Genomic DNA, 12,476 nt, shown 5'->3' with positions numbered 1-12,476 from the left:
AGAACCACCCCGACCTACCCAAGTTATTGATGAGAAGGAACCAGAATCAAAATCTTTTACAACTGTGCATATACAAACTGAACCTCCCTGTGTTAGCTATGCTTATGCACAGACTTCTACTTTTCAAGAATTAAGCTACACATGGAGAGCAGAATACGAGCTTTCCCAAGGAAAGGCATTTCAACAGCAGAAGTCATTATGGTTTAACTATGCCTATAGGAATTGCGAAGCAATGGAACAGTCTCGTGCACAACACAAAGAAAATAAGCAATTAAAAGCCAGACTGTCCCTTATCCTTGATTTGGTCCAGCGCTTACTGGCTACAAGAAAGCCTTCTTTTAATTAGTCTGTATTCTTGAGAGAACGCTTAGCGTTCCTCCAATTGAAAGCAATAAAGGATGGCAGACCACACTAGGTCTCTACACCACATCAATTCATTGAAACTTTTGCAGAAGCACCTAACAATGATCAGAATTTGTTGTGCGAATTCTATCTTCACAACAAGGCTATGCCTGAAGATAGAAAAATTAATTTACTTCCTATTTGTGGTGATATTCAAATAAGAGCTTTTATTTCCTTTTTGGCTAACCAATTCACTTGGAAGAATGCTTTCATGTCTGCACAACACAATGACGAGAACTGTCTTCTCTGGATTCGTCCGAAACCACATAATGTAGCCATCTTCCTCATGCAACATCAACGGAATCTACAAGAGACAGGCATGACAGATCACATTAGGAATCTGCAAGCAGCAGTCTTGGAAGACTACCAGCGTTATGTCAAAGCTAAAGGACCTCTGGCCATAAAAGCAAATGAATTTTTCTGGGAACAATGTCCCAAAGAAATAAGGGAATATCATCCCTACAATCCCCTCAATCTGCAGGTAGCAATATCAAGGATACCTGCTTATGTGAAATGCATGAGACAATGTGCTGAACGGTGGATTGGGTACCGTTTTCATTTCCTTCTCTTATGGTTTCCTGGAGAGCAATACAAGGCTCAATTTACATTGACTAAAAAGGAAGAATTGGAAGCATGGAAAAGCATTCAGAGTGCCCAAGGGTTCAGAGACATGGCTGACAGCACTTTCTACACTTACTGTATAAGCAATCTACACTGTTCAGCCTAGTATTCTGATTCTGATTCAGATTAGGCGTTACATACGGACATGCAACATTTTCAGTTGGGGGGATGTTAGGTTCCCATTTTGTCCATTTTTGATTGTATATTTTGCCATTGTATTACCCTCTTCAACCCTTAAGTGAAATCCTTTGCTAATGTTTTGGTTTAATCACTCCAAAAGGTACAAAATAACTTTTCTCATTACTACATGTTTAATTATTCAACACGTAATCATGCTATCTTTATAATTATTCCCTGAAGTTGATTAAAGTGTTGACTAATTGCTGAAACTGCCTAACTGGCAGGATTATATTTTGTCGTTGCTGAAACAGCAGAAACAGCGCAAACTGTGAAGCTGAAATAGCAAGAACAACATGAACCTCGTTGCTGAAAAAGCACGAACGGCACACGCACTTTGAGGAACAGTTGGGATTTGCGTAACAAATCTGCATCGGCAAAGGAGTCTAGCCGATTACTATATTGGTTGTAATGATCATAATCCTCGTGGCTGTAATAGTATTTTTTTATCAAGAACTGACTTTCTTATTTTTGGTACAAAAGTGAATGTATGAAAATCTGTTGTAATAGATGTCTCCTCTATAAAGAGGAGACATCTACATTAGAGAAGGGGACGGAAGAGAAGAGGGAAACATATTGTAACACAGAATTTGTAGTGAAGGGATGAGAATGCATCTCTTTTTGTAATATGGTTTATTGGCAGATGAATACAATTATGTTATGAGTATTTTATTTTAATTCCTGTATTCTGGGGAATCTTGTGAGAAGGACACGGCCCGCCTTCAACACAAGATTCACCCATCTTCTTTCTGTTGTGTGGTGTGTGTGATTTCTGTTTATATTATAGTTACTGCTTCTAATGATATTTACTTTTGCTGAAACTCTGTTTTCCTTTTTAATTGATTGATGTTGCATATCAGTGCCTCACCAGTGATTAGGATTTATAGAGTGTATGTGTGAACTAGGCAACAGAGGAAGGTGCTGAAATTCCTTACTCTGAGGATAGGGTCCTGATCCTTTGTTGCAGGAAAGCCATCACTCCCTTTTGCAGATTTGTTTCCTTTAAGTTATCTATTCTTACTTCACTTTTTGCAATAGGTTGGAACTATTGTAACTGCTGTAACACAACATAGGGATTTCATAGATAATATACTATTTATACTACAACTTTTAATACCATTAAGATTGAGTACATACAGTATGTAGTCACCTTTGGAATAATCAGACTTTCCCTAGGTTGATAATTAATGTGGCACTCGACTGTTTTATTATTAAACAATTAAAGTGACCAACAATGAACAGAAGTTTATAGACAGGAAATCATGCAAGAAATATATGGAAACTGAGCAAGAATAGATCTAAGCATGAAAACACAACTGATATCAACTTTTCCAACTCAAAATATAACACAAGCAATTGCATTGGAAGACAAAAATAGTGTTTTTGTGGCAGCAAGTGTGCCTTGGTCTCAATTCATGGTCCCAAAGAGGGAGAAAGGAGATCAAGGACTGCTTGGTGTCCTTTTCATGGATCTTTTCGGTTATCAAACTATCAAATAAACCTGAAGCATGAAAAACTATCTTAATCATCAAAAACACCCTAAGTAACAAACCAAGATTTTAACCTAAATAACAGAAATTATTCTATGAATGCAAGAAAAACACATAAAAGTACACAAAGGAGGTACTGGGCACTTGGGTTGGGTGTAAACCCAAGAGCTACAACCTCCTAAGAAAGCTCAGAGCTGGTTCAAAGCTAGATTCATCTTCATTGATAAAAAAATAATAGTTACATCACAAAACTGTCTGCAAGAAGAAGTTTGAAAATGTGTTGATTACAGGGCTGCACTAAAGTGCGAAAATAGACTATTAAATGGATAAAATCTAACTGAAATTTGATTAACAAAACTGAGGCCCTAAGCCTTCTTATTTATACAAATGGGGACCTTCAACAGTCCTCCTAAAATCAAGGAACTTGGCTTCCTAGAACTGAAGATAACAACAGTCCTACTTGACTTACTTCGCTGCCCCTTGGCTTTGTGCTCTAGGTTTGTGATGGAGAATTCAAGGTAAGGGCTCATAAATGAAGGGGACACCCTCCTACAAATCCTCTTCCTTGTTCTTCCATGAATTTGGCTGCCAAGTTCTCATTAAACCTTAGATTTTGTCTCAAAATTGACCAAAAATCTGCATAAAGCACACATTAGACTTTTTGGCATAATGACTAACCCAATTCATTCTATTAGCATAAATATGATAAAAAACATTCAATAAACTAACGAGAATGGTCGATTAAGTCGAATTAAGAGGTAAAATGAAACCATATAATTACCCATTTTCGGGGCTCATCAGGGAGGTTGGACTCCCGAAGACCTATGTTATCAGAGTGGTTCAAGTAATTGTCTTGGTACCTATAGTAGAATTTCAAGGGGCTATCACCAAAAGCAAGGTCTTTGATATGAAAATATTTATCGGCCAAGCGGAGGTAATCGAAATCCCTGTGGGGAGTAGTGATTGGAGCAACGTTTAGGGCAAAAGGAGCTTTTATCCTTGGTTCTTGTGTTTTTAAGGAAGAAAGTTGGGTTTTTCAAGAAATTTCAGGAAAAATAGGTGCTTGCGGAAGTTGGGGACTACAAAAATAGCTTAATTGTAATGAATAATTTGGATTTATATCAATTTAGTGGAATTTCAGTACAGAACATAGTTTCTGAGAGGGAAATGTGGTAAATACCTGTTTTTGGTAGACTGTATGGATAAATGGCTACAATGAAGGCATTCAGGGAGCGCACAGTAGTCCGCAGTGGTCTGGAGCTCAGCAATTGACGGCGGTTGATGGTTGGAAGTGAGTTGCTGGAATAGACCTACTTAGTGTGTGTATGGAAGGAAAAAGTTGCTTTCTCGGGAAAAAAGGGAAAACAATGAACATTTTTGTTTTTATGCGCAAAGTCAATGATTTTTGGAGGGTGAATGAAAATGATAGTTGGCGGCAACTGATCGATGGGACACGTTGTCATTTAGTGGAGAGAGTAAATAGGAGGGGTAATGGTTTTGGTCGCACTACTTTTGGGAGGTTGGTGGTTTTGGGAAAGGGTCGCACGATGCCATAGGTCGAGTGACATATAACATCAGCGAAAAGTCAAAACCGCTTGTATCGTGTGGTTAACGCTTGGTCCAAAGGTCTATGTGATATGGGCAAGAGGCGTTGGATGTGGGGAGGTTAATCAGACGATAGTCAGTAGTGGGAAGTGGTGGGGATTTAATGGAGGGGCCCAATGATAATTAAAATGACTTTAATTACATCAGAGGTGATATGATTGGCGGAAAGGTTATTAATTAATCCAGGTGATTAATTAATCCCTTTTTAATGTGTCGGGGGTTTGGCTCTTAATTAATCGTGATTCAATTAATTAATCCAACTAAGTTAACATTAGTATGGTTTATTTTTCAAACCATGAGGAGGGGATACTTACTTTTTGTGGGATTTTAATTAATTAATGCGAGAAAGGGTTATTGTTTTTGGGAGTTAAATAATAATAAAAATTAAAAATTAATATGAATATGGAAAGGAAAAAGCACCAAGTAAATGTTTCCGAAAATACATTTCATCATCCAACATTATGACTTAGGCTAAAATGTGTTTGGGAGGAATTTATGTAGAACCTTGATTTTCCTAAGTAAAATAGTGATTTTACTTAGGAAAAGCATTTGAAGGGAATGAGTGAATTTTGAAGGGGTTTAGCACTTAGCCTTGCAAGTTATTGGGCCGAGGGTCTAGTCCCTCCAGAAATCAAATAAATGCTCTAAGCCCCTTTAACTTTCAAGTTGTTGGTGCCTTTAGTACTTATGGGGAATTAGTAAAATTTAAGGAAAAATGAGTGAGGAGGTTAATTAGTTTGAATTTTGTCTCTAATGTAAATGTCTTCATTGTCATCCATACTTTTTCAGAGTGATGAAAGCTAAAGATTTAAGCTTTTAACTTAATCATTCATCATACATAATTCCACAACCAATCATCTACTTACCCACCTACACATCCTACCATTTTTACTTCTTTTATTAGGGTGCACTTAAACTGGCAAACCCTTATCAAACTTTTATTTTTCTTTTACAATGGAAATCTATCTAAGACTATCATTATTACATCCAAGGGCTCAGATTAAATTGTTGAGCACCTTTTATTCACTCTACCTATCTACTTATCTTCCAAGATTAAATAGTTTGGTTAGATTTTATTCTCTATACCTATAAACATGAAATTCAAAATATGGAATAACCAAGATTACATTATTTGGTTACCATGGATTGTGGCATAAGTAACAAGTTGCACACAATATTTATACAAAAAGTGAAATAGCAGTGGCATTTGGACTTGCACATTTTCTAAATATTATGTGGTCCCATGTAGCTTAATATTTCTAAATAATTGGACCCCTTTTCCACTAATTACCGAAGTATTATAATGTTATATTTGAATAATTGTCCACCTTTTCTAGCCAAAGGATTTAAACCCCAAAAAGTTTTTGGCCCTGGGTCCCCTAGCCCTAATTATATAGTTTCTATGTAAGCCCAAGGGCTAAGGCTCATAGATCAATGACCATCATTCATTTCAGTCACCCCTATGTTTTCCAAAGATTAGAAAATAGGGGGCGATCAAAAAAGTGTTTTTAATGAAACCATCTTCATAAAAGTGGCAATCTATGATGAATTTCACACCCACCCCCTGACTTGAAACCACATACTGCCAAGGGGTCCCCTAAAAATCCACTTTTGGTTTTCACTTCTCAAAATTAGAATGGGTTGTTGCAAAATTAATCAAAGGGTCCTCGTTGTTCACAAAATTTCTTCTACATTTTCATGATTCTACATAGGATTTCCTATTTGGTGTGAGGGTAAGTCCTAGTGATAAACAATTCTTCGATAAATTGTTATCAAGAAAATATCTTAAAATGCTTGGCAAATCCATTCCAGATCGTTGATATTAAGGCACAAAATCATTGGAAATTAAAGGATAGAGGATAATTAGTAGTTTTTGAAGAGACAACTATGACACAACCCTATATTTTTATGTAGGAGAATCAATATCTGGTAGAATTTTCAAGAAATAGTTTCTTGTTTCAAATTTGAGAGAAAAACATGAGCATAATTCCAAATCTCAAGTAAAAAAAGGAGTAGTCGATGAATCCCTTTCCCAAATTGGGGGAATTTTGAGGTCCAAAATGGGCCTCTTAAGAAAAACGTACAACCAAAATAAAATTTATAAGAAGCAATAGGATTCAAGATGATTATTTCAACCATGGGGGTGATTCACCATTTTTGGAGTATAAAAGTAAAAGGATTAAAAAATAAGAATTTAATAAAACTATTTTTCAACTCGTATTTTCAACTTATCTCCCTAAGTTTTTACTCAAATTTTTAGCAGGAGTTCTCATTCGATGCAAAATTTAATTCCTCATCCAATGATTACCCATGTTGCATGTACTTTTTATGGACCTTGCTACCCAAAAAATGAGAAATATATTAAAAAAAAACGTGATTGCAATCACGTTTTTCATGTATTTCTCATTTTTCATGTAATAGGGTCCATTGAAATTATGCAACATGGGTACTCCTTGGATGAGGAATCAAATTTTGCTTTGAACAAGTGTTTCCTCTCGAAATTTGAGTAAACCCATAGGGAGATAAGTTGAAAAAATAGTTTTTTCTTTTTTTCCCTCTAAAATTTGATGATGTAATCTAATCTTATTTTATGATTTCCACTATTATTTTATAATTTCTTTAGGAGGCCCATTTTAGACCTCAAGATTCCCCTAATTATTGGAGGTTTAATATTTTCCAATAGTTTCAAATTTCCTATAGACTATCCAGAGATCGTTTTATTTTTAGTGTATTGTTTAGGATTTATTCTAGATGTTGAATATTTTCCAACAGTTCCAAATTTCCTGTAGACTATCCAGAATGTAGGTTAAAAACGCTTTAGAATCTAACGCAACACATCTAGAAGGCTAGGTTGGAGACGTGTTATAACGTCGTAAAACTTGGTAACTATCATTTTCATTATAGGTTGGGTGATTCCTCCTCTTTGATGCGACAAGTGCTAGTACGGACTTGTGCTCCTCGTACCGTCGTGTATATATTGGGAGACCACAATAGGCTATCATCCTTTATCCTTAAGAAGCCATGTCTGCCACCCTATCGATTGTAATGCACTGAACACAGCATTCGGGAAGATTGACTACCATACATAAGTCCTTGGTGATTTCTCTATCATTTATCACTAAGGTGTATTTTTCAGTTTTACAATTGATTTGGTAAACCCTTTAGCTAGACTTCCAGAGTAGTCACTTTCATTCCTTTTCAACTCCTTAAAAGAAAAGGTCCATCTGAGCACTTGTCACTTTAGGCTCATTAAAAATCGAAGGCGACTAGAGTCACCTTTAGCTTTTTCTCGACTTTTAAAAATTGAAAAAGCAAGTTGTGTCCAAGTGTCTTTAAAATTTGTTTTAAACAGAATAACACCCTTATTCCTATGTTGATTTGAGGTTGAGATAATGGAGTCTACTAATCAAGCCCTTGGTGGGAATCCTAGTCCTTTCTCCTATTGGGGAGATATTGGTTCTCCATATATGGCTACATTGTCCCTTCCAAGAATCACAATCGACCCGCCGATATGGATTTTCTCGACCTCTGTTGTTCAAAACACCACAGTTCCTCAAAAATCTAATCAGCAACCAGATGATACTGAAGTTACCCCTTCGCCTTCTACTTCGTTTGTTTCTCCTTCCCCTTCTTACTCTTTTCTTGGTAAAACTAGGGACACTAAAAAAAAAGTAACTGAGAAGAAAAAGAAATGGAGGGAGAAGAAGAAGAAGCCAGCTAAACAAGGGAACACCAAAGCATCATCTGGTGAAAATCTGCACACTAATGTTTATCTATGTAAACTTTGAAATGGGAACTGATATTGTTACCCGTTTCGTAGAGATAGCAAAAAAGTGACCTGATTTTGAAAAGGGATGATGCAGAACACACATGTTTTTTTTAGAGCATATTTTTTGGCACTTTAATTTTTTTTATGTACATTATGTTTTAGAATGGAAGTGATTTTCATGCTGATTTAAAAAAGTGGGTATTCTACATTAGACCCTTTTTTTAAAAGACCTATTTTTTGACTTTAAATTTTCTAATGTATGAATTGTAAATAATTGTTTTGTAAATTTAATAATTTTAAAAATGGTCGTTTTTCATATCTATATATATATATATATATATATATATATATATATATATATATATATATATATATATATATATATATATATATATATATATATATATATATATATATATATACATATATATATATATATATATATATATATATATATATATTAATTTTAATTTTTTTGTAGTGAGGTTTTTATCGTTTTGCATTTTTAAATTAGAAGGTCGATATTTTGAATTTTGCGATACTCTACATAGTTATACACACTTAATTAATTTTTCAATCCACATGAAATAATTGTTTCTAAAAAACAATATTTTTTAACAATGGACATAAAAATAACCATTTTTAACATAAATATAACTAAAAAACTACATGTTTTGATAATTTTTTGCTAGAATTGACATGTCAAAATCACAACTTTTATACAAATTTTTAAACTAAAAATGGTTAAATAATAGTTTTTTTTATGAATTTCATGTCAAAAAAATAATAATAATCACTTTTTTTTCAAAAAATAATGATTAAATTAAAAATTAATGTGAAAATCACATATTACAAATATTGAACCCATAACAACCTTAATTGAGTGTTTATTTTTCTCATAAAATGTCAAAGTCAAAACATTGCAAAGCTTGATTTCCAAGCATAACTTAAATTTAATCAACAATGTCACGTAATCCAAATTCTTCGTCCTCTAGAGTTTCATAATTGTCTTCTTCCTTAATATTTCCTGTTTCCTTTTGTTCATTTTCCTCTTCTAATGGATCTTTGATGTCTGTGAATCTCCCAATCTATGTCTTTCCAAACATTCCATGTAATGGTGGTTGGGGTTCCTTTGCCTTTTTTGCCACACGTGATTCACTAAAGTCCCCTTTCTTCAACCCAATTTCTTGCATTGCATCTGGAAGAAATTGAAGAGCATTAATTCTTTGCTGAATGAAATTGCACTGTATTGGATCTTTTTCAATTGCAATGCAATTTCTTCCTTTTTGAAGGCAACATGTCAGTGTTGTACCTAATTATCAAGAACAAAAGAAATAATGAAGTAAATTAGTACAATGACATATAAATTAATAAATAACATACTGAAATTCAATTCCATATAATAAAACTTACCTGAGCCAGAAAATAGATCCAAAACCAAATCTCCTTCATTTGACTGCCACAAAGACATGACTAAATTGAGCTCCTAAATAACATTATGTTACATTGTTTAAGTGCTCAAATGGCTCGATCAAGTGCTTAAAAAGGGCTCAATTGAGCAATCATTTTTTCCACCTAAACATGCCATCTCTTTCCAAAAAGTGTAACCCAGCTCCATGCTTTCACCCTTACAGATTATGAATTTCTATCAATTTATATCCTAATTATTATTATTATCCAATTTTAAGGTCATAGCCAAGCCAAACACCAAATTGGTGTATGAAATCCCCTTGTTTGTGGGACAAGAGACCCACCTCCATGCAATGATTTGATTATTGCCTATGAAGGCATACCTACTCTAACCCCTTCTGGTTTTTGAACCTATGACCTATTAGGAGGAAACACATGCTCTTAACCGTTAGGCACTTGCCCTGAGATGCCTCATGTTTAACTTTAATGTTATAGGAGCATTTTCTCTAGAACTCTATCCAATAATTGGACCTCACACACTCTATTGACCTCTAATTTCAGTTCTGTGGCATTTCAAAGTTTACCCTCCAAAACTCATTTAAGGCCATAAATCACACTTAATATTCATTTACTATATTTGTAAAATTTATAATTCTTTATAACTAATCATTTAGTTTCGGTTGTTGTTTCTAAAAGGGTATGGCCCAAAATAGTGACAATGCGTCTCATCATCTAGTTGGAAAACATTGTTTACCTAAAAGTGGTCTATAGCCTTCATATTTCTATCTGAAACTAGGGTACTTACAATTCAAATTCCAGCAAAAGAATTTTTAAGTGGATTTGGGTTGTTCTGGTGTTTCTTTTCAATTTTGTTTCCATTACCATATAGCATAAAATATAGAGCAGTACCATGTGTTACACTTTTCATGTGGGTTCTTTCAATTTGTGGTAGTTTGTATCTGAAGATATAAATATAGCATAAAAAGGAAACTAAACTTTTGTATTTGAAGGAAATACAAACTGAAATCTATGGCCATCAGTTGTATTGATTTATATACCGATTGATGTTCATGTTTCAGGTTTCTAGCTGAGCTAAATCATTTGTATGGAATAAGGGTTCATCGCTTTTCTACTCCTATGATGTCCAAATGCAAGGTTCATAAGTTCAGCGTCATGCTTTCTAGCAGACAGTCTCTTTGTAAACAGTTTGAAGATGAGCCAATGGGATGCTCGTTTGGAACTATTAACCGATTGAAGGGGTGTCTAAAACTTTAGAGAGACACAGAATTGGATTATTTGGGAAGTGCAACACATCAATAGCTAAGCTATTATCCAGAGTACTTACTTTTCACCATTGTTTATTTCACACATTTTGAGATAAGCATTACGGCTCCACTTTGGTGTCTAGATAGTTAATTGCTAGCAGGGACATATCCTAAACAATGACAGTAAAGAGATTTCATTGCATACACTCAGGCTCTTGTATTTGCAGTGCCAATGGCCACCTTAGCGAAACAGTGTTGCTGCTTGTATTTAAATCTCTTAATTGGAACCCTAGGGTCCTTTGTTCTATAGCTTGTGTTTGCAAATGGTTTGAAGACATAGCCAAACGGGTTCTCTGGAAGGAGTTTTGTAAGTCCCGGGCACCAAAAATGGTAGCTGATCTCCTTGATGGAGGTAGTCATGGCACCATTGATGGGAATTGGAGTGCTCTCAGAAAGCTTATGATCTATTGTTCAGGATGCTCTGATAGTAGCAATGTTTTCTAGTTGAAGCCTATAACAGGACACTTTGTATATAGAACAAGATTTTCACGGACATCTGGCAGGAGTTTTCTTGTACCACAGTGCAGAAGCGATACTCTGTATGCGACAGATCCTTGTGAGCATCTAGACCAAGGAGAGGACGGTGATGTGGGATTATTTTGAGTATTTAAAGCTTTTGGGAAATCAAAGGTAAGGAAAATGCTGATTGAAAAACATGTAGAATTGCATCCAAAAGAAATTTTCCCATATTGTCGTGCCAAGGTATGGAGCATGCTTCAAGCCAAAATGATCCCTAAAAGTGCGCACAGAAGATTGTGATCTTATGAAGACCAGATTGAGTATTTTGTATGCCTTAATGGGCACTTGCTTGGCGTCTGCACACTTTTACCACTCTCAGATTCTGAGACTGCATCAGAAGAAGATTAATGTCTGAAACAGATTCTCTCCAAACTTTTTCCTTTTGCTGGTAGTTGAATTTCTCCATTGGACATTTTCAACATATGACAGTTCCCGCTCTATTTGTTTCTCCATAGGCATCCTTCACATCATTGTATTCTAATAAGAGGGATCTAAAATTTGTCTGTCATCATCACATAGTGAAGAAGCAACTCACAAGGCATTGTGGAATTGAGAGGAGGCCTCCAGAACAGAAGAAAACTAAACTGAACATACTCATCTATTCTTGTATGGATGTAAGATGGTTGGCTTGAAGGGATGAATGGCATCAGACATCTTATGTCAACCCATATATTGATGTGGCCTGCAGCCCACCAGTTTATAAATAATTGAGGTAATATTTAGCAGAGGGCATTTAAGGCCTATGGTCTCATCTAGATATTTGGATTTGTGGACATAACTGTACTAATAATTAGCTTCGTGACTCCTTTTTCAATTCAATAATATTTTCAAAAAAGATTTTATGTCATTTTCATCAGAATATTTTCTAATTCATGAATGCTGGACAGAATTATGCTTGGTTCTGCAGATCTGGAATATGTTATGGCCCATGTGATAAAAATCAATTGGTCTGTAGCATCTAATCTGATACGTAATTGCATACCCTAATTCTCTTTGCTGAACTAAATGGCGAATTTTATCTTTTTTGTACTGGTGTCATTCTTTCCTGAATTTTTGTGTCTTGGAATTAAAAGAACAACACGAAGCAGGTTACTTGGAAAAAAAATATGCAAGCTTACTTGACATGAATATTCCAACATGATCTCCAATCAGGAAGAC

The 12,476-nt window shown here is 35.0% G+C and overlaps 1 pseudogene; it reads left to right on the top strand.

Moving 5' to 3' along the window:
- The first annotated feature begins 10,552 nt into the window (after positions 1-10,552).
- On the top strand, positions 10,553-11,666 carry LOC149238701 (EID1-like F-box protein 2 pseudogene; annotated as a pseudogene).
- Positions 11,667-12,476: the final 810 nt, after the last annotated feature.

This window comes from Pinus tabuliformis, chromosome 8, assembly GCF_031772625.1.
Source record: "Pinus tabuliformis cultivar Carrire ecotype Pingquan chromosome 8, CPIR1, whole genome shotgun sequence".
Classification (NCBI taxonomy): Eukaryota; Viridiplantae; Streptophyta; class Pinopsida; order Pinales; family Pinaceae; genus Pinus; species Pinus tabuliformis.
The sequence above is the reverse complement of the archived record's forward strand: the minus strand, read 5'-3'. Positions and strand labels throughout refer to the sequence as shown.